This window comes from Gossypium hirsutum, chromosome D12, assembly GCF_007990345.1.
Source record: "Gossypium hirsutum isolate 1008001.06 chromosome D12, Gossypium_hirsutum_v2.1, whole genome shotgun sequence".
Taxonomy (NCBI): Eukaryota; Viridiplantae; Streptophyta; class Magnoliopsida; order Malvales; family Malvaceae; genus Gossypium; species Gossypium hirsutum.
The window spans coordinates 33,610,521-33,635,539 of record NC_053448.1 but is presented as its reverse complement, the minus strand read 5'-3'; the positions used below and the strand labels follow the sequence as shown (position 1 = coordinate 33,635,539).

Genomic DNA, 25,019 nt, shown 5'->3' with positions numbered 1-25,019 from the left:
CTCAACATGGTCAAGGTATGTTATGTTTTGGAAAAGTTTTGAACTAGGTGTGCGTGATGTAAATATGGGGTATAAATGTCGGTTGTTTCGTACCATTTGGAAATGGTTGGTTTGTGTCATTTAGGTGGTTATGATGCATGTGAAGAACAATCCAAATTGTAAGGTTATTTTGATATTGCATGAATCTAATATGGTATGGCTGATATGTATCAATTGTGATATGTTTTGGCATGGAAACAATTAGTTGATAAATAGTAAATGTGCACATGGTTAGGTTGATTTGATGATTTATGTTTGACGTGTCTTTTGAAATATTGGTTGTATGGATAAATGATCTATTGAATTGGTCTTAATATGCATTTTTGACACTTTGGTTCAAAGTGCAAATGGCTTGTAAGAGCATGCTTTGAATGGGTGAAAGAAATGGTTTGAATTTGGCCTATTTCTTGTCCACACGATCTAAGACACGGGCGTGTGTCTCAGCCGTGTGTGACATACAGCCATACGACACGGTCATGTGTCCCTTGTAGGTTTTTAAAGGTTGCATTTCAAGAGTTACATGGCTTAGGCACACGGGCGTGTGGGTTGGCCGTGTGACCCAAGTTAAAGAGTTACACAGGCAAGGACACGGGCTGGGACACGGCCATGTGTCCCTACTTCGAATGTCCACACGGCCTGGTAACACGGTCGTGTGACCCCTGCTGTGTGAATTTTTCTATCTTTTTCCATGATGGTCTAAATGTTTTTGATTTAGTCCTGAATCATTTCTAAAGTGTTTCTAAGGTCTCGAGGGCTCGAATTAGAGACATTATGCATGTGTTTGAATGGATTTTGTTATGATTAGGAAATGTTGGAACTAAATGATTTTGAGTTACATTTTTTTTCAGTAATTCTCCATAACCTTATTTCGAAGACAGATATGGGTTAGGGGTGTTACATTAAATACATGTAATGGTTTAGAAATGAGTGTGTGAGCTTAAACAAACTCAGTGAATGTTGGAATAGCCATAAAGAAGAGCATTCTACAACAGGTTCACAACCATATTCTAACCAAGTCATGATAACATATTCACACTTTATTAAATCATAAAACTAACATATCCTTTCACAGACAACCACACTCAACTTATATACAAATAGTTCATTTTACAATAATTCATCAAGACTAAACAACATATAAATGCTTTAATAACTCACAATTCTAGCATATACATTCACATGCAATCAGAAGTTAAATGAAACATAAAAGTGGGCTCTACCAACACACATCAGATAAATGGATCTCCAACAAACCAAATGAATTGTACAGTCAATCATATCCCAAAAGTGTAGGATTTAGCTAACACTCCAACACACCAACATATCCCGATGAATGGAGCTTGGCTCACATTCCTTTATCTCTCAAAACTGTCCCAGGGCCTCAATGTCCAAATCACAAAACACAAGAGTGAGTACTTAAAATCCTATGGCATGCCAACTATATGCAACGGTTTCAAAAGATCACAAGGCTAAAATATCCACAATTACACAATTTTAATTAATGATTTAATGCACATAATCTCTATTCATATTCATCAATTTACTTTACAAACTTGTACACAACACATGCTTATCGAATTTACATTTAATTGCACTTTAAGTGCCACAATAATACTCATTGAGCCATCACATATCCGACCACATATGTGTGCATTAAAATCAGTACATTATATATCACATACAAGTATTCTCACATATTACCTTTCATAATAATATCACATTCCACAATTCAACACATATGTGCTTACCTAAATATCGCTCACTTCTGCTGCATATTTACATTATTAGCATATCATTATCACTATTATTTGGCATGTATATCATGCCAACAACACAAGACAGTCCACAATAGTCATCACATATGTCTAATATCACAATATCGCATCATAACAATCAATCCACAATTATTCACATAATCACATAATTTTCCAAAATAAAACAAGAGAAATAGAAAGCTTACACTCAAAACTTAAGATAGGGGTTTAGGCTATTCTTAATCTCCCAATAACATTATGAATCATATCTACAAACACTCATCGATCACGCTTTCGCCTAATTACCGAAAGCTTAAACTAGCTTTTTCTTTCCTTTTGCCTTGCTCATAGAAGGCTCCAATGGTTCTAATGCTTCACACATAACAACCACACAATTTACACAACCAATTAGTAGCCAAAGAATCACCTAAACCAAGCAAAACACAAGCCTAAGCTATATTCCTCATGAAACTAAAATTTCGATTAACACACTTAAAACTCAATCTCTTAATATTTACTCATTCTCATTGCTTATAATCGATTCCAATAATCTAATAATACACCTAAGAATAATTCCCAACCTTTAAACTACTCAAAACTATGCAGATTCATGGATATGAAATTTTGACATACAATGACAATTTTCACGAAAACTTAATAAAACCTCAGAGTTCTTTAATGAAACTTCAAGAAAATTTTAGAAACCTTCTAATCACATCAAAACTAACAAAGAAAATACTTTAAAACCTCATTTTATTCAAAATCCCAAAATCCACCATTTACAACCCCATTTTTGGCTTTTATTCAAAACATTCAATTTAATGGGTAAAAACTATATTTAAAAGACCAAATAACATTTAAAACTAATAGAAAGATGAATTTTTACCATCTATGGAAGAAAAATAGAGGTTTAGTAAAAAATCTTAAAAATCTACAAACTTGAAAGATGAAAAAATTAATAGTGCTTTGGGTGTTTTTCTTGAAATTCTATGAAGATTTATGGCTTGGGTGATGATAGAAATAAAAGAATGAAGTTTGTGAAATAAAATTGAGTGATTGGGGTTTCAAAGAGAAAGGGAAAGCAACAACAAAAAGATGGAGAATAAGTATTGTGAGTTTAATATATATGAAGAAATAAGGTATTTTTAAGACTTTAGGATATTTACCTTAATGGTTCTCCTAATTCAAACCCCTTTACAAAACATTCCTTAGTTTAAAATTAAAGATCTTTTCAATCTTATTTTCAAAAATTGATTTAATTTTTCAAAAGTTATGATCAAAAATAATTTCAGGTTACAACACTTCACAATTTTTCGAACCTACTCTAAGCCAAAATTCCTAATTTACCATCAAAACTTCTAGGCCCAATTTTGGGGTGTGACATAAATGAATCATCCCAAATTTAATACAATCCCAAAATACAAAAATTAAAATCTAGTTTAATCATCATCCAAATCATCAAAATAAGATGAAAACCTCCTTTCCATCAGTGTTTTTCCCTTATCCAAGCCATAATCATGCTAGGAAGTCCCTCCCTTCGAAAGTGAATGTCGGGTTGGGCTTCAAATGATGGACACTTTTGGTGTGGAGTATTGTGGCTGGAATGCCACTTCATAATCATGCCCATTCCTCTGGAAATCTTGTTCATCCACCTCATCCTCGTCCTCTAAGGTCATCTCATCCTCTTCATCTCTATGATGGGTCTGTGTTGGGCCAAACATGTCCGGAGGATAATCTAGGGATCTTAACCAATTTATTCGGGCAAATTCTTCGAGTACTGGGCCCGTCTCCTACATCCACTTGATCATTCCATCAAGTTTTTCATCGATGCTCCCACTTGCCCCTCTCTGAGCTTTCGATTGCTCCTTCCGTTTGATTAACGTTGGGACATCTATCTTTTCATTCCTTCTCTGGTTCCAATTGATATTTTTTTCTCTAAAGCTCAAAATATTGTGTATATAACGAACTTGAAATTATGGTTCTTGTCAGCTTAATAAATTGCTCATTTTCTTCTATCAAAACTTCTGCGCTTTTGTAAAGTTTTGTCACGAGATGGGGAAAGAAAATCTCAACCTTCTGGCCACTGACGCAATGCTTCATATTTTGATGGATCCATTGTCCTGTGTATATCTACTTTTTCTGTAAGATTCCATTCAAAAAAGATCTCAGAATGTATTAACATTAGAAACGTTAAGAGTAGGTGTAATTCTGGTACAAATAAGTTGCATCCACATTTTAGGAATTGGAAACATTATAGCTTGATTGAAATTAGTCGGTAGTCTTTTATCTTGTTGGCTGTTCCATTTTCTTTGGTTTTCAGTCAAATATTTTATGATGCTTTCCATATATATGTCTTTCAATTCCATTAAATCAATATTTTGTAAATAATCAGATTCATAGTATAAAGCATCATAATATTTGCAAACCCTTTTCGGATAGAATGGTACATCCTTACCTCTTACCGTTTCTATTTTCCACATTTGTTCACAAGGTCGTTGGGTTCCCTCATCTTTAAGAGCGAGATAAAATTCTTGTACAAGTGGAATGACAGTAGTTTCTTTGGGATTGATACAGAACCTCTATCATACTAAAGACAATATTTCGTTACAAAGAACCATTGACGGTTTGAATCCTCTTTTCTGGATAAAAGTTTTGTCTTGAAGTTTGAGATAATAATTCTTGGCATTTTGGTTTCAAAATTTTAAGGGATTTGAAAGCGCCGATGGCTCTTGTACATTGGTTTTTCTAGTTTTCCTACAAGGCATATTTGCTATAATGTTTGGTAGCAATATTAAAAACAATAGATAATGGTTCAAAAGCAATGGAACAATAATTTTTTAAGTTTTGGAACTTTTAGCCTTGACTTTGGAGTCTTGTTCTTCCTTTCCCCGGGATTGTGATGACTTCCCTTGCTTAATGATTATAATCACACCTGTACCAAAATAGAGTGAGAACAGTTTGCAGCAAAATAGAAGAGAATAGAAGAAGAAGTGGTTACGTTTTTAATATTTTTTGAGATGATTTGAGAGAGTTTAGCAGTTAAAAGAGTTTTAGGGTTTGGTTAAAAGAGTGTTTAGAAATCAAAAAAGGGTTTTGAAGGTTAAAATTCAGGTAAAATGAAGTTAAAATTTGGTGGGCTGTGCAATTGGGTTGGGTTAACCTGCAGAAAATTGCAACGATGTCGTGACACAGGGGTTCTGTGTTGTGACATCCGTAACAGTTTGTTGTTGTCACGAATCGGGGTTTGTTGTCGCGACACACTTTGAAACGTTGGAATTCTAGGTATACCATCTTCGATGTTGTGACACATTGTAACACCCCGAACCCGAGACCGACACCGGAGTCGAACACGAGGTGTTAACAGACTTTAAACCCCTTATAAAAATATTTCTCAGACACTGCCAATCTGCGTACTAGTCGCTTTAAAATCATATCTTGAGTTTCACAACTCGAAAATCAGTTTCGTGATTTTTCCCTGAAACTAGACTCATATGCCCATCTACATATTTTTTTCTAGAATTTTTGGTCGGGCCAATTAGTACAGTTTATTAGTCAAAATCTCCCATGTTACAGGGATTGGCTACCCTGACCTTTCCGCATTACGACTTGGATATCTCCTTGTACAGGGCTCCAATACTGATGCCGTTTGTTTCTATAGAAACTAGACTCATAGAGGAATCTATCCATATATGGTATGACTCCTAATTATCTCTGGTTAATTTGTAATGAATTTCCAAAGTCGGAACAGGAAATCCAGAAACCGTTCTGGCCCTGTCTCACGAGAACCTGAATATCTCTTAACATACTATCCGTATGATTGTTTCGTTACTTTCCTATGAAAGTAGATTCATCAAGGTTTGTTTACATAATTTATTCACTATTTAATTCCCTTCCTACTATTTTTAGTGATTTTCCAAATCTACATCACTGCTGCTGTCAGCATCTGCCTTTAAGGTAGACTTTACCTATTTCATGGTTTCCATGATTCAACTAGCCCTTTTTGCATAAATAGCACAATTTATGAAAGTGATTAACCATCCCCATGGCCAATCCTTGTCAAGCATATCCACACCAAATGATTATAACAATATACTCAAACACATATAAGCCATTTTCGCATGGCTATCCAAAATTTATACAAGTCCAAAGGGTCCACGACCCACAACAAACGGGTAGTCCTATACATGCCATTTCGAAGTTCAACCAAAATTGTACCAAAAGGGGGCTTTGATAGTGTGGGCGACTTTGACCTCAAGATCCCGAGTCCGATAGCTGGAGAACCAAATCTATAAAACAGAGGAGCAATGAAACGGAGTAAGCAATTTATGCTTAGTAAGTTTTGAGCAAGGAATTCCAGCACAACAAAAGTATAGCATTCATATAGCTAAACGGATAATTTCATATGCACAAATTTACGATATCGTACTTGCTTCACATTATCAACCCTTATGTACATACACAAAAGATCAACTCAGCCAAAGGCCGGTAGCTCGTTTATCAACTGAGCGAATACTTATTTGTAAGGGCTCAACTAAATTCAAGCACATACGAAACATACCTCAATGTTGGGATGTTTCGAGAGTATTAACTGGAATTTTACAGCAAGTTCATTCATTCCCAAATCACGTACCTTCGGAATTTAACCGGATATAGCTCCTCGTTCAAATGCCTTCGGGACATAGCCCGGTTATAGTAATTCGCACAAATGCCTTCGGGACTTAACCCGGATTTAGTAACTCGCACAAATGCCTTCGGGACTTAACCCGGATTTAGTAACTCGCACAAATGCCTTCGGGACTTAACCCGGATTTAGTAACTCGCACAAATGCCTTCGGGACTTAACCCGGATTTAGTAACTCGCACAAATGCCTTCGGGACTTAGCCCGGATTTAGTAACTCGCACAAATGCCTTCGGGCTTAGCCCGGAATTAGTATCTCGCACAAATGCCTTCGGATCTTAGTCCGGATATTGTCACTTAGCACAAGCCTTCGGGACTTAGCCCGGACAGAATTCAAATAACCATGCACATTTAACAATAAATCATGGCCCATTCGTATTTCATTTCGTTAGCAAAACTCAAACACAAGACATTTATCATTCTTGCAAATTCGGCTCAATAGCCACACAAAGAGCATGATTTTAATTTGCTCAAAACATGATCTAATCACATCATAATTTAAGCACTTTTACTCAAGAACTTACCTCGGGTGTTGTCGAATGATTCCGATAGCTATTCGACCACTTTTTCCTTCCCTTTATCGGATTTAGTTCCCCTTTGCTCTTGAGCTTAATTAAACAAATAAATTGATTTAATCATTGAGCATCGAAAAGAGGAACACAAGGCACTTAGCCCATATTTATACATTAGACATTAAAGTCACATATGTACGGAATCATGAATCAAACTCAACATTTTAGCTAATTTTTTCCCCTTGGCCGAATATGCATGTCTATTTTGGGGCCGATTTCAACACTTAATACATTCTACAAGTATGGTCACTTGTATTGACTAAACACCCTTTTGTTTCGAGTTCAAAACTTGGCTAATACACACATATACACACTAGTAAAGCATCCTCTCCCTTTCCATCAATTTAACACATGCATTGCTCATTAACATGCAAAAGTTATATTCGGCCTTAGCACACAACTTGCTGGCCGATTCTTCTCCATTTAGCAACCAATGCACATATGTGCTCACTCAAAAATGCTAAAAAGGAGGTTCAAGAATCATCAAGCCACCATCACATGCATCATTAACAAGCTTCATATTTAGCATGCAATGGCATTAACACAAACTCCACCTAGGCCGAATCTTAACTCATCCTCATGCCTCATCACCACAACATCAAACATCAACCAAGAATGATGCATCCATGGCCGAGTGTCATTTCCATCACATAGCAAGATTTAGACCATGGGCTAGGTAGAACTCAAGCTAACAACTAAAACATGCATGCATCTCATGGAACATCATCAAACATACCTTAGCCTAGCTACATGCATGGCCGAACCTCTTCAACCTTTCTTCTTCCTTCCTCCTTAAAATTTTTGGCCAAGGATGAACCAAAGGATGAGCATTTTTTTTCTTTGTTTTTTTCTTTCTAGTTTCGGCTAAATGAAGATGAGAAAGGATGAACAAAAATTTTCTCCTTTCTTTTCTTTAGCTCACGGCAATGGGGGGGGGGGAAACAACTACACACATTTTTTTTTTGTATTCATCATACTCCTTTTCATTATTTTATGCCCATGCCCCTTATTTTATTTTTTTCCTACATACCTCACTAGGCCAACATGTTCCCAACATGTTTCCACCCATAGCATGGCCAACCACTAGCTCAAATTTTGGGTAATTTGACATGCAAACCCATCATTTTCACAACATGCATTAATAGACCATTTTAAATTAGCCTATCATATTTTCACCATGTCTCATATCAATCCCTATTTAATAATTTCTCATGCAATTGGCAAAATTGGAGAATGAAACTTCCACATACTCATGTACACACATAATAAGCATAGAATATGGAAATCAATTATTTTTATGACTCGGTTTTGTGGTCCCGAAACCACTTCCCGACTAGGGTCAATTTTGGGCTGTCATAACTCTCCCCCACTTAAGAAATTTTCATCCCCGAAAATCTTACCGGTAAATAGGATTGGGTATCTCTCTTTCATCGAGCTCTCGGTTTCCCAAGTAGGTTCCTCGATCCCGTGTTTGAGCAATAACACCTTAACTAACGGAACCCTTTTGTTTCGCAACTCTTTCAGTTGACGAGCTAGGACACGCATCGGTTCTTTTTCATAACTCATATTGGCTTGAATTTCAACCTCTGATGGGCTAATTATATGCGATGGATCAGATCGATAGCGTCGAAGCATCGAAACATGAAAGACGTCGTGAATCTTTTCAAGATCAGGGGGGCAAAATCAATCTATACGCAACCGGACCAACTCGTTCGGAGATTTCGTACGGCCCAATGAATCTCGGGCTCAACTTGCCCTTACGGCCAAACCTGAGTACCTTTTCCCAAGGCGAAACTTTAAGGAACACTTTAAATCCCACCTGATATTCAATGTCCTTTCGTTTCAAATCCGCATACGATTTTTTTGACGATCTGTGGCTGCTTTCAGACTTTCACGGATTACCTTTACTTTCTGTTCGGCATCCTTAATCAAATCAACTCCGAAAATTTTACTTTCACCGAGCTCGGTCCAAAACAATGGTGTACGGCATTTACGACCGTACAAAGCCTCGTAAGGTGCCATCTTAATACTTGATTGAAAACTATTGTTGTAAGCGAATTCAATCAAAGGTAAATATCGTTCCCATGAACCAATGAACTCGAGGATGCAACATCTCAACATATCCTCAAGTATCTGAATTATCCGCTCAGATTGACCATCAGTTTGGGGGTGAAAAGCAGTGCTAAAATGCAGCTTGGTACCCAAAGCTTCTTGCAATTTCTTCCAAAATCGTGAGGTGAATCTCGGATCTCTATCCGACACGATAGAAATAGGTACCCCGTGTAATCTCACAATCTGAGAAATGTACAATTCAGCTAGTCTATCCAATGAAAAATCCATACACACGGGGATAAAGTGAGCCGACTTAGTCAGTCTATCGACAACAACCCAAATCGCATCCTTCTTACTTGTTGACAATGGCAGTCCGGACACAAAGTCCATTGTGACTCGATCCCATTTCCACTCGGGTATCATGATCGGCTGAAGTAATCTTGAAGGCACTTGATGTTCCGCTTTCACTTGTTGACATATTAAACATCTCGAAACAAAGTCGGAGATGTCTCGTTTCATACCATGCCACCAAAATCGACGTTTCAAATCGTTGTACATTTTCGTACCCCCCAGGTGAATTGACATTCGGCTACAATGGGCTTCGTTCAGAATCAACGAAATGAGTTCCGAATTCCTTGGAACACACAAACGACTTCTGAACCTCAAACAATCATCATCATTAATTTGAAACTCCGATTCCTTGTTCGGAACACACTCAGCCCGTTTTGCAACCAATTCATCATCGACTTTCTGAGCTTCACGAATTTGATGAGTCAATAATGGTTTGGCCTTTAATTCAGCTATTAACACATTGTCGGGTAGAATAGACAAGTGCACATTCATCGCTCGTAAAGCAAACAATGATTTCCGGCTTAAGGCGTCCGCAACCACATTAGCCTTTCCCGGGTGGTAATCAATGACAAGCTCGTAATCTTTCAACAACTCAAGCCAACGTCTTTGTCGCAGATTTAAGTCTCTTTGAGTCATCAAATTTTTGAGACTTTTGTGATCCGAAAATACATGGCACTTTTCACCAAATAAATAATGCCGCCATATTTTTAAAGCAAATACGATGGCAGCTAGTTCAAGATCATGGGTCGGATAATTTTTCTCATGTGGCTTTAATTGTCTCGACGCATAGGCCACAACTCGACCTTCTTGCATCAATACGCAACCCAACCCAAGTAGGGATGCGTCACTATAAATGACAAACTCTTTGCCTGATTTGGGTTGCACTAAAATTGGAGCTTCAGTCAAATAAGTTTTTAGTTGATCAAAGCTTTTCTGACATTTCTCCGTCCATTCGAACTTAACATCCTTTTGAAGTAGCTTCGTCATTGGTGTGGCTATCATCGAGAAACCTTTGACAAATCGTCGGTAATAACCGGCGAGCCCCAAAAAGCTCCGAACTTCGGTAATATTTCTTGGAGGCTTCCAGTTAAGTATGGCTAAAATTTTGCTCGGGTCAACTCGAATACCTGATGCGGATACCACATGACCCAAGAAGCTAACCTCTCTTAACCAGAACTCACACTTACTGAACTTAGCATATAACTACTTATCCCGCAAAATTTTCAACACCAGTCTCAGGTGTTCAGCATGTTCGGTCTCATCTCTTGAATAGACCAAGATGTCATCAATGAACACAACTATGAACCGATCCAAATATGGTCTGAAGATCCGATTCATCAAATCCATAAATACCGCAGGGGCATTAGTGAGCCCAAATGGCATCACTAAGAACTCGTAGTGACCATATCTCGTCCTGAAGGCAGTTTTGGGTATGTCCAAATCTCGAATTCGCAACTGATAATAGCCCGATCTCAAATCTATTTTTGAGAACACTGAGGCTCCCTTCAGTTGGTCGAACAAATCATCGATACGCGGTAACGGATATTTGTTCTTTATCGTCACTTTATTCAGTTGACGATAGTCAATGCACAACCTTATGGTTCCGTCCTTCTTTTTTCACGAACAATACTGGTGCACCCCAAGGTGAGAAACTTAGTCGAGCAAAACCTCTATCCGTCAATTCTTGCAACTGAGCTTTCAACTCTTTTAACTCGGTTGGTGCCATACGATACGGAGCTATCAAAATCGGCGTAGTCCCAGGTACAAGCTCAATACCAAACTCTACCTCCCGAACAGGTGGTAAACCCGGTAATTCTTCAGGAAAGACATCCAGGTATTCGCAAACCACCGGCACAGATTCGGGTTTCTTGTCTAATTCTTTGTCATCCAGTACATACGCAAGGTATGCTTCGCACCCTTTTCTTACATATTTCTGGGCCAACATAGCTGATATTACAGCTGGCATCCCCTCCAAGTCCGTAGACTCAACTCGGATTACTTCGTTATTTGCGCACCTCAAATCAATAGTCTTGCTTTTGCAATTCACAACCGCATCATGCGCGGTCAACCAATCCAAACAAAGAATAACATCAAATTCATCAAACGGCAAAAGCATCAAGTCCGCCGGAAAACAGGAACCTCGAATTTCTAGGGGACATTTCTTACACACTTTGTCGACCAGCACGTAACGACCCAAGGGATTTGACACCCGAATTACGAACTCAATAGACTCAATAGGTAAAGTCTTACTGGATGCTAAGGTTTCACATATGTAAGAATGAGTAGAACCGGGGTCAATCAAAGCAATTACATTAGTATCCAAGAGAGTAAAAGTACCGGTAATAACATCAGGCGAAGAAGCATCCTCGCGGGCACGTATAGCATAAGCTCTAGCAGGCGCACGAGCCTCGGATCTGGTCGTAACATCTCTAGATCCTCTCTGACCACCACCAGCATTGCCCGTATTTTCAGATGGTCTACCTCGAGCAGTGGTAGCACCCGGTTTCCCACTCTGATTTACATTCTGTTCAGACAACCTCGGGCAATCTTTAATGAAGTGGTCAACTGATCCGCACTTGTAACAGGAGCGGTCAGGGAATCTACAACTCCCCGAATGCCATTTACTACAATATCGACATTTCGTTCTGTCTCGACGTTCATCCCCAACACTGGCGACCGAAGTGCCTCGTGTACCCACAGGGGGTCGATCACGATCTCGTCTAAAAAGGCCCGAAGTGCCTCTCGACCAGCCCACATCATCTCGAAATTTCTTCGATGTCTGTTGAAGAGACTTTCCCGAGGATCTTTTACGAAACTCTCCAGTTCCCTCATCAACTTTTTGTTTTTCTTTTCTAAGCTCTTCGGCTTTACAAGCTCGCTCGACAAGTACTACGAACTCTCGTATTTCAAGAACGCCAACGAACATTTTTATATCTTCATTCAGCCCATCCTCGAAGCGTTTACACATAATAGCCTCGGACGAAACACATTCCCGAGCGTATCTACTAAGTTTAACAAATTTTCGCTCGTAATCAGTAACTGACATAGAACCTTGCTTAAGCTCAAGAAATTCCTTCTGTTTTTGATCAACAAATCTCTGACTGATATACTTTTTCCGAAACTCAGTTTGGAAAAACTCCCAAGTTACTTGCTCTCGGGGCACAACAGAAGTCAGAGTACTCCACCAATAGTAGGCAGAATCGCGTAGCAAGGAGATAGTACACTTTAGGCATTCATCGGGTGTACAAGATAGCTCATCGAGTACCCGGATAGTGTTGTCCAACCAAAATTCAGCTTGCTCGGCATCGTCGCTATCCGTAGCCTTAAATTCAGTAGCCCCATGTTTTCGGATTCTGTCAACTGGGGGCTTATTTGACCTTATCTGGTCAGTTACCGGAGGTATTGTAGGTGCGGGGGTGGTATTAGTCGGGAATGGAGGTTGTGGAACAGCCGTATTAGTTCGAATGTATTGGTTGAACCAATCATTCATCACGCTATAGAAAGCTTGTCTAGCTTCCTCATTCGGGTTACTAGCATTAGGTTGAGAGTCCGCCGGCGCTGTCCCTTGTGCGAGAGCAAGCGCTACACTCTCAAGATCATCAGCTACCTCTCGGTCGGGATCAGGATCCATTACTATAAATAAATACAATTACAATTGTCAGAAATCACCACACTATCAAGTAATCACATAAAATGGCATGTATACCTAGACCCAACGCATTACGGTAGTCCTAGAATCGACTAAACCGTAGCTCTGATACCAATCAAATGTAACACCCCGAACCCGAGACCGACACCGGAGTCGAACACGAGGTGTTAACAGACTTTAAACCCCTTATAAAAATATTTCTCAGATACTGCCAATCTGTGTACTAGTCGCTTTAAAAATCATATCTTGAGTTTCACAACTCGAAAATCAGTTTCGTGATTTTTCCCTGAAACTAGACTCATATACCCATCTACATAATTTTTTCTAGAATTTTTGGTCGGGCCAATTAGTACAGTTTATTAGTCAAAATCTCCCATGTTACAGGGATCGGCTACCCTGACCTTTCCGTATTACGACTTGGATATCTCCTTGTACAGGGCTCCAATACTGATGACGTTTCTTTCTATAGAAACTAGACTCAGAGAGGAATCTATCAATATATGGTATGACTCCTAATTATCTCTGGTTAATTTGTAATGAATTTCCAAAGTCGGAACAGGAAATCCAGAAACCGTTCTGGCCCTGTCTCACGAGAACCTGAATATCTCTTAACATACTATCCGTATGATTGTTTCGTTACTTTCCTATGAAAGTAGATTCATCAAGGTTTGTTTACATAATTTATTCACTATTTAATTTCCTTCCTACTATTTTTAGTGATTTTCCAAATCTACATCACTGCTGCTGTCAGCATCTGCCTTTAAGGTAGACTTTACCTATTTCATGGTTTCCATGATTCAACTAGCCCTTTTTGCATAAATAGCACAATTTATGAAAGTGATTAACCATCCCCATGGCCAATCCTTGTCAAGCATATCCACACCAAATGATTATAACAATATACTCAAACACAAATAAGCCATTTTCGCATGGCTATCCAAAATTTATACAAGTCCAAAGGGTCCACGACCCACAACAAACGGGTAGTCCTATACATGCCATTTCGAAGTTCAACCAAAATTGTACCAAAAGGGGGCTTTGATAGTGTGGGCGACTTTGACCTCAAGATCCCGAGTCCGATAGCTGGAGAACCAAATCTATAAAACAGAGGAGCAATGAAACGGAGTAAGCAATTTATGCTTAGTAAGTTTTGAGCAAGGAATTCCAGCACAACAAAAGTATAGCATTCATATAGCTAAACGGATAATTTCATATGCACAAATTTACGATATCGTACTTGCTTCACATTATCAACCCTTATGTACATACACAAAAGATCAACTCAGCCAAAGGCCGGTAGCTCGTTTATCAACTGAGCGAATACTTATTTGTAAGGGCTCAACTAAATTCAAGCACATACGAAACATACCTCAATGTTGGGATGTTTCGAGAGTCTTAACTGGAATTTTACAGCAAGTTCATTCATTCCCAAATCACGTACCTTCGGAATTTAACCGGATATAGCTCCTCGTTCAAATGCCTTCGGGACATAGCCCGGTTATAGTAATTCGCACAAATGCCTTCGGGACTTAACCCGGATTTAGTAACTCGCACAAATGCCTTCGGGACTTAACCCGGATTTAGTAACTCGCACAAATGCCTTCGGGACTTAACCCGGATTTAGTAACTCGCACAAATGCCTTCGGGACTTAGCCCGGATTTAGTAACTCGCACAAATGCCTTCGGGCTTAGCCCGGAATTAGTATCTCGCACAAATGCCTTCGGATCTTAGTCCGGATATTGTCACTTAGCACAAGCCTTCGGGACTTAGCCCGGACAGAATTCAAATAACCATGCACATTTAACAATAAATCATGGCCCATTCGTATTTCATTTTCGTTAGCAAAACTCAAACACAAGACATTTATCATTCTTGCAAATTCGGCTCAATAGCCACACAAAGAGCATGATTTTAATTTGCTCAAAACATGATCTAATCACATCATAATTTAAGCACTTTTACTCAAGAACTTACCTCGGGTGTTGTCGAATGATTCCGATAGCTATTCGACCACTTTTTCCTTCCCTTTATCGGATTTAGTTCCCCTTTGCTCTTGAGCTTAATTAAACAAATAAATTGATTTAATCATTTGAGCATCGAAAAGAGGAACACAAGGCACTTAGCCCATATTTATACATTAGACATTAAAGTCACATATGTACGGAATCATGAATCAAACTCAACATTTTAGCTAATTTTTTCCCCTTGGCCGAATATGCATGTCTATTTTGGGGCCGATTTCAACACTTAATACATTCTACAAGTATGGTCACTTGTATTGACTAAACACCCTTTTGTTTCGAGTTCAAAACTTGGCTAATACACACATATACACACTAGTAAAGCATCCTCTCCCTTTCCATCAATTTAACACATGCATTGCTCATTAACATGCAAAAGTTATATTCGGCCTTAGCACACAACTTGCTGGCCGATTCTTCTCCATTTAGCAACCAATGCACATATGTGCTCACTCAAAAATGCTAAAAAGGAGGTTCAAGAATCATCAAGCCACCATCACATGCATCATTAACAAGCTTCATATTTAGCATGCAATGGCATTAACACAAACTCCACCTAGGCCGAATCTTAACTCATCCTCATGCCTCATCACCACAACATCAAACATCAACCATGAATGATGCATCCATGGCCGAGTGTCATTTCCATCACATAGCAAGATTTAGACCATGGGCTAGGTAGAACTCAAGCTAACAACTAAAACATGCATGCATCTCATGGAACATCATCAAACATACCTTAGCCTAGCTACATGCATGGCCGAACCTCTTCAACCTTTCTTCTTCCTTCCTCCTTAAAATTTTTGGCCAAGGATGAACCAAAGGATGAGCATTTTTTTTTCTTTGTTTTTTTCTTTCTAGTTTCGGCTAAATGAAGATGAGAAAGGATGAACAAAAATTTTCTCCTTTCTTTTCTTTAGCTCACGGCAATTGGGGGGGGGAAACAACTACACACATTTTTTTTTGTATTCATCATACTCCTTTTCATTATTTTATGCCCATGCCCCTTATTTTATTTTTTTCCTACATACCTCACTAGGCCAACATGTTCCCAACATGTTTCCACCCATAGCATGGCCAACCACTAGCTCAAATTTTGGGTAATTTGACATGCAAACCCATCATTTTCACAACATGCATTAATAGACCATTTTAAATTAGCCTATCATATTTTCACCATGTCTCATATCAATCCCTATTTAATAATTTCTCATGCAATTGGCAAAATTGGAGAATGAAACTTCCACATACTCATGTACACACATAATAAGCATAGAATATGGAAATCAATTATTTTTATGACTCGGTTTTGTGGTCCCGAAACCACTTCCCGACTAGGGTCAATTTTGGGCTGTCATACACATGGAGTCCATGTTGCGACATTGTGTCAATTTTCTCAATTCCTTTGATTTTGGCCTTGGTGTTGCGACACAGGGTTATCGTGTTGTGACACTAACTCTATTTTTGCCCAAAATTCCAATTTCTTGGGTGTCTTGGTTCCTATAAAATGAAAATTTGATACAAATTAGAATATATACTTAACAGTTAGTTAAATATACAATAATTTACATAAAATTAAATATTAACCTATATTATCAAGTTTTACTACCGGATTTGTTCAAAACCTCAATTAATGTACACAATGACTTTTTTGGTTTCTTTCAGTGTTAGTCCATCGCCTGTCATACAACTCCACCTTCTTCCGCTTGTCCATTTCTTTAAACCTGTTCTTTCGACTAGCACTAATTACAAAAATACTTCCCTTGAATTAGGGCAATTAGATTTATAAATAGATATTTCGTTACAATATTCTTTTAGCTTTTCCCAAATTTCCCCACTCAATTAGTGACCACATTTAAAAATTTATGTTTCACCATTAATCTTGGTTAATTCATTTTTTTTCTAGATCAACAGTGGACCTTGATGTAGCTAGAAAAGGTCTGCCTAACAAAATGGGTATCTCTCGATCTTCTTTAAAGTCTAAAACTACAAAATCTGTTGGAATGACGAAGCTACATACTTTGACAAACACATCTTCCAATACTCCTTACGGATGCACTGAAGATTTGTCAGCAACCTGCAGTGTAATTTGTAATTTCTTGAGGTCCTCTAACCTAAGTTTTTCACATATAGATAAAGGTATTAAATTGATGCTGGCTCTTTAATCACATAAGGCTCTATTGAAATGGATGCTCCTTATGTCTATGGGAATTGTAAAACTTCCTAGATCTTTTAGCTTTTGGGAAACCTGTCTAGATATAATAGCACTACAGTAAACGCTCACATTAACTTGTTCACCTGCCTTGATTTTCATACTCCTAGACATGATTTCTTCTAAAAATTTGGTGTACTTTAGGACTTTTTCAATTAGTTCAATCAAAGGCAAGTTAACTTTTAATGTTTTAAACAAGTTAAAAAAGCTTACAAACTTGACTTCATCCCATCTGTGCCTTTCTTCCAACCTTTAAAGGAAAGGTACCTTTTCCATTGTAGGTTCCTTATTTGCCTCTCTCTTTGGGTTAGCTATCGATTTGACTACTTCCTTTACTTCTGGTTTGTTCACAGCTTCTGGGGTCGTTCACTAGGATCACCGGTATTCTCCTTAAATTCCTTCTGAGAATGGTTTTTTTGGATGCTCAATACTTTACCCGATTGGAGTGTGATTGCTTTTACATGCTCCTTCCCTTATTTTCGGGGATTATCTTTGGTATTGCTAGGAATTCCTGTGCCAATTTGTCTTTTTGTATCACCCATCATGCTTATCAATTGGCTCATCTGATCTTTAAGCTTAGTTAATGTTTTTGCTGAATTGGTGCACTCAGATTGCACCTATTTCACCTCAGTTCTCATTGACTACATCTCCCTCTCAATCCGATCCAAGCATTGACCACATACAATATAGTCACTTGGGTTTGCCCTTTCTTGAGGTTTTTGCAAATAGGGAGGTTGATAATTAGCATTTATAACTTTATTTGAAGTATTACCTCCTCCTTGATTTTGACCCCATCTTAGGTTCGGGTGATCTTTACATCTGAGATTGTAATTATTTGAATAAGGGTATCCACCCCTATTCCCTATATAATTCACATCCTCGGTTGGATTATCGATATATGGAAGAGCAGTTTGTCCCGTCCATATATGGATGGTGCACTATTCACAGACTCTATGTGGTTGATTCTGTCCACTAACTACTGGTATATGTCATCCTCCTGGATAGCCTTCACCATAGATGGTCTTTGGCCATATGTGTATCGTTTAGTTGGCCACTAGCAGGAGTTTGTTGCCTTATTTTATATTAAGGCTCATTAAGGCTTCTTTTATAGCTACATCCAATCCTGACCTTGCATGTACATCCAACCCATTGTAGAATATTTGCAATTGTAGCCACTCGATTAATCTGTGTTGTGGAAATTTCTAAATCAACGTCTTGAAATGCTTCCAAGCTTCATGAAAATTCTATCCCTCTAACTATTGCAACACGCCATTCTCCATTCATAGTTGGATCGTCTTGCTAGTAGGGAAGAACTTTTGCAGGAACTTTCCTTTAAGTTCGTCCCATGTCGTAATGGACCCTAGTGCCTGCGAATCTAACCAAGAAAAGGCATTATCTATTAATGAGAATAGGAACAATTGAAGATGAATAGTGTTAGCCGTGACCCCATTATGTTTAAAAGTGTCACAAAGCTGGAGGAACAGTTTTAAATGCTGAATCAGGTCTTCTGTCATCGTTCCTCAGAACTGCAAAATATTTTTGATCATCTGGATCATAGTTGGCTTGATTTCAAATTTATTGGCCGTGATGGATGGCCTTGTTATATTTCCTTAAACCATATCCAGATTTAGTGGCGCATATTCTCTTAGAGTTCTTTCATTATGCGCCATATTTGTGGGTAGTTGTGGTGGTGGTGGTGGATATTCTAAGTTATTATTGTTAACCTCGTCGAACAGTGGATTATCTCGTGTTGGTAAATTACCTGTAACAATTGTTTGGTTATGCATTAGCTATTGTTGTTGCTGTCGATGATTCCTTCATACACTAATCCTTCTATGAGGGATTAGCGAGTGGAGATATGATCTGTTAAGTATTTTGTAGTGTTACTTAACGGATTAGTGGTTTGGGAACGGGTGAGCATTAAACAAACCCTAGGCCTGCTAACCCTAGGAAGTCACCAAGCGGGAATTAACTCAAAATTGGTATTACCCATCTGTGAACACCTTAACCCCAAACTAGTCTGGACTATGAGGTTGGAAGATAAGAAGTTCTTGTTGACTCGTTATGTTAGTAGAAGATCAAAAGATCTTGCTAGGCTATTGATTAGTTCATTGACGGGGAACCGAAGTGATAGTTTATGGAGATTACCAAAGCGAGCTAATCACTCATAATCAAATTTGATTTTTCTTCCTTTTTAATCTCTTTAAATTTATCTTTTTATGTTATTTTATTTTTATCATTATAAAAAGCCCAAAAATCCTTTATTTTATATTCTTCGTACTATAACTGAATCTAAAATACTAATTAGATCTTTAATTGCTTAGATTAAACTTGATCTAGCGCTCGCCTCCCTTGGATACGGTCCTTGGAGTACTCATCCACTCTATTGCAAAACTTTATTACAACTAGACCCGTATACTTATGGATGTCACCTCGTAATTCTATATTTTCTTGTAGTGTTCACACTCTAGACATTAGTATGTCTGGAGGAGGTCAAGTTGTTGGCGCCGTTGCCGAAGAGGCAATGTCATTAGATTAATTTTCATTTTTTGCATGTAAAAGAATAATTAGGAAATTTCTTGGTTATAGATACGGTTTTACTTTATTTCATTATTGTTACTAATATTTTCTTTCTGAGTTAGTGTATGACTCGTAGTAGGGGCGCACCTATTGTAGCAACCATAGATCCAGAGATAATAATCCGAAGAATTCACCGACAACAAGAGCAAGAGATACAAGATCCACCACCACCAGCTATAGGTAATGTACCACGTGAAAATCCATTGTTTAACGACGCTAACGATAGCACCCTAGGGAACCCACCAGCACCACAGCTTCATGTAAACAATCAAATGGCTCAGAAAGAAAGAGCTTTAAGGGATTATGGCTTATCAAGTCTAGATAGGGTCCGAGAAAGTATAGCAAGGCCAACAATTACAACTAATAATTTTGAGATAAAATCAAGTATGATTCAAATGATCCAGAAAAAATATGTAATTTAGGGTCACTATAACAGAGGGCCCTAATAAACATTTGCAAAGGTTCCTTCAACTCTGTGATACTGTTAAGTATAAGGAGGTCACTGATGACGCTATTTGTGTTCAGTTGTTCTCCTTCTCCTTGATTGATAATGCTTTTTCTTGGTTAGACTCGTACACACCAGGGTCTATCACGACATGGGATGAACTCACTGGAAAGTTGTTACAAAAGTTTTTCACAATCAGCAAAGTAGTACAACTAAGAAGAGATTGCTATTTTTTGACAGATGGAGGGAGAAAGTTTCTATGAGGCATGAGAATGGTTCAAAATGTTGATTCAAAAATGCCTGATAAGACTACAGGTGTTTTATAATGGGTTGGATGCAAATGCACGATTTGGATTAGACAGAGCAGCAAGAGGAGCCCTTTATGAACAGAACATACGAAGATGCTGTCACATCCCAAAAATCGGGTTAGTAGAAATTGGGTTAATGAACCTAGAGTGGCCACGACCGAATATTTGTTTAGATAATATTTTTCTCATTTGATAATAAATAAATATCAATTATAGTGACTGAGTAGTGGTGGAGCTGTCCTAGATGATTTGAGTTCAAACCCTTTCCCTCTCATTAATTTCATTTTGGTGCAAATTTGTTTTAAACCCTTTGCATAGGTCATCCCCTATTTTTATTCTTATTTACGCAAGTTTCAGAATAAGGAAGTGAGTAGTCTAGTGGTTTATTAACTCATTAGCTATCCTAGTGGTCAAAGGTTCAAGTTCCAATGTTCACAATCTTCTATTTCATTTATAAGAAAAATTTCCATGTGCTTTTAGTGCTTGCCTCCACCCCATTTTCACAATAAATAGGAGGATTCCTTTCCTCCAATATAAGTCCAACTTGTCATAGTTAGAGGGTATATGATCCCCTTTTTACTCCATGTACTCCTCTCTTGCCATAACCTCACATCTTACCTATTTGCAAGACACATTAAACCTAGGCGAGGTTGACCAAGCATGACACCCTTCCACTATGATCCATGCCCCCCTTCCTCTCACTTTCTTCCATTTTTTATTTCTTTCCTCACCTTTTTCTCTCTATTTTGGCCAACCACCACAACCACTCCTTTAATCATCTTTTTCTTCCTCCACTGTGACCCAAACCTCCTTCCAACGATCACCACCTCTCGTCGCTGCCACACCTCCACTCTTCTCATCTCCCTCCTCCCATCGTCGTCGTGTGCCAGTGCAAGTCCTCCTTCTCCACCACTTTTATTCTATTTTTCTTCACCTACTCCTTTCTTCCCATCTCCTTTTCCAAACCACATAATTCCACCATCGTTGGACTGCCACTTAGCCATCGTCAGACATAGCTCTTCCACCGCCAGACCGTCGTCGAGCCGTCACCACCGAACCACCGTCACCACCGTCGCTGGTGACCAAAAATATTTCTTTTCTTTTCCCTTCCCTCTCTTTGCGTCGTTTCTCTTTTTAATATAATCAAACTCTTTCTTTCATTGTAATGATCCTTTCTAGGTTGCTCGATTTTTCAATAGCGCTCTTTAATTTATTGATTGATTTCAAATAATCAAGTGTAAGTAAATATCATTTTGGGTCGTAAAAACCCTTTTCCTAGAGTTTCTTTAACATGCCGAATAGTATAGTTCCATGAGTCATAGTGATATCTTTTGATTTATTTATGTACTATGGTACTAATACTACTTCGTATCACTTTGAAGGGCAGAAAAATAATCGTAGGGGAGACCCCTAACTTCGTTTCAGAAATTATTCTCCTTTCGTGAGTCTTAGATCATGGGGTAAGTGATGTTAAGACTATATGTGATAGATCTCTTAAGTGACAAAATATTTTCAAAGATCCACACTAATACATGTTACTTATGTGATAGATTGTATTGCAAGATAGATCGAGTGAAACCATTATTAAGGGTTGAGGCAAATCGAATCTATAATCTAAGGTGTGGGATCGATACCATTTATTTGTGTGACATCGATATTTTATTATTAATAATTTAATTATATTAAAAATATGAATACTCCAAATATTCATGAAGGGTTGTATAACTTATCGAGATGGATACCAAGTAGGTGATTCTAACCAAGTGGTTCTGTGAAACGCCTGACAATCATATGTTTATGTTTGGGATTATGATGTATGTGTAGATCTCATGCTCAGTATATGTGATATATGGCTTGTGTGTTATATGTGACGCTTTAAACATGTGCGATTTATGTATATGTGTATGATAAATCAAGATCTATGATCTAATGTGAAAAGCATGTTTAACATGTTAAAAGTGATTATTATGTGTTAAGTGATTATGAGAGCATGTTTACATGCATTAATGTATAAGTGATCTACATGTGTTATAAGTGAAAATTGCCATATCACATGTATAGGGTGGGATTTTGTGAAAGGTGGAAGTAATGGCAGTATATATACAAATCAGTGGTGGCTTGTCCACATTATTAAGTCAATGGAAGTAAATCTGTGTATCAGTGGTGGCTTGTCCATATCAGTGTTATCAGTGATAGTTTATCTATAAATTAATTGTAGTTCATCTGCAAATAAGTGGTGGCATATCTACAAACGGTGTTTTGGATGGACGAGTACTGTGGAACTCGATATTGGTGTATAGAGAAAATGGGTAGGAAATTTTATAAAATGTGCACGGTTTTAAAATATTCATCGACATGTTAATGCATAAGTATCATTATTAGAACTTTTGATTATTATGATGACTGAGATAATGAGATTGATATTTTGATATGTATGTGTTTATATTTGTGTTGATCTCACACTTGGATTTTTGTGTTTATATTTGTGTTGATCTCACACTTGGATTTTAATGCTCACCCCTTTTTAATTCAGACTTTTCAGATAATAATCAACGTTAGGATGGGCTTGGCTTACAGAGGTGCTCTCGGTCATTTTCAAAAAAATATATTATTTTGGTACTCGTTATTTTGGGGATGTGTTTTTATTATTGTGGCCTTTTGGTTGGAATTTTCTTTTGGACTTTGGATTATTTTTATTTTGGATTTTTCTACATGACTTAGGTTTTAAAATTATCATTTAAAAGAATGAAATTGAAAATTTATGATAGAATTTCGTAACTAAGTCAAACAAGGCCCAACAAGGGTGTTTCAATATTCAATACTTTGTTTCTGAAACTCAACACTATCTGCTCACAAAATTGATATTTTATGATATATATGTTAAATCTATATTTTGAAAATGACAAACGAGTTTTAGATAGGCAAATTATCCGATGCAATATTTTAATTGAAGTACGACACTTTCTAAAAAAATAATATCAAAACTTGAGTTTTCTAAAGATAAACAATTTCAAACAAAATTTAGTTTTTTCAACAAGGACGTTTTTAGCAACGACAATTTTTAAGAGAAAAATAGCTAAATGATTTTCTACACCATCAATATGGCCAATGTGATATTCGAGATTTGGCTATAACGTCTAGGTTAGCTTTAGATGGTTACATTTAGTGGTATCAGAGATTGGTTCATAAACTTGGACTATGGTTTATTTATTTTTGAAAATGCATGCATATTTGGGAAAAAAGGTATTTTGGGAAAAATCCAAGCCATAGTCAAAACTCATTTTAAATAAAGTTTTGATTCTGTTTTGAAAATTCGAGACTCCGAAGCTTGCCCAGATAAGTACTTCTGACTTACTAAATTTTTAGTGTGAAATTGTAGATTTCTATATACTTTGAAACTCTAGATTCTGAAAACTATAGATACTGATACTATAGTGACAGAACTTTTAGAACTAAAAAAAATATAATTGATAATGAAAGCTCATTTCTAATTGTCTGATAACACCTTCATAAAAATTAAGAATTTGATAAACAGATGAGTACACAATGCATTCTTATTAGGGGTATGAGAGTTCATGGAGAGTAAGGTATGGGAACCCAAATAGATTCATTTGCGTCATGAGTGCACACACTTGAGCCTGTGACTGAACCTGAGTTAGTGGTTGACCAAGTTGAAAATACTCATACCATTTAGGAGGATCATCAGGAACCTGCTGACGATGTTGTGTCGTAGGCCATGCTTAGGGCACTTCAGCCTGATGCTGGGGCTCAAGGTGGATTAGAAAATAATTAGACACTTTATTTTTGAACTATAGTGTAATATAAAACTTTAGACTCAAGAAAGCGATATGAAAACCCGAGGTATGTGAACCCGTGGTATGTGATTTTCGAGGAGCATAATGCTGAGTAGTTCAAGATTATTCATTAGCTTTTCAAACACTTGTGGCTGACCTTGAGAAAAATGGCATCGTTAAAGCATCTACCACTAAAGGCAGAAATCAAGAGACTAGGGATGATGCAATATCCCAAGCAATGTAAGGAGTTTTAGAAATGGGTTTTTGACACTATGGTTGTGGAAGTAAGTGACTGGAATGTGAGAGAAAGGAAAAGAACAAAGTACAGAATAAGAGGAAGTCTATTTCTATTGGCCCAAATTCACGACCTTTGTAGCGGACTAGAGAGAATAAACCATCATAGAATGTTCTAAAAGCTAGTATTAGAGGTTCCATTGGATCAACGAGAAATTTTTATTTGTAAGTATTGTAATAAGAGCCATTTGAGCGAGTGTTGGAAAAGTCAGGAATATGCTTGAGAAGTTGGTCTGTTGAGCATCGTGTTAAAGATCATCCACATCAT

At 37.6% G+C, this 25,019-nt stretch overlaps 1 pseudogene; it reads right to left on the bottom strand.

The window, feature by feature from the left end:
* Positions 1-20,564: 20,564 nt before the first annotated feature.
* On the bottom strand, positions 20,565-20,661 carry LOC121224796 (uncharacterized; annotated as a pseudogene).
* Between the last annotated feature and the right edge of the window lie 4,358 nt (positions 20,662-25,019).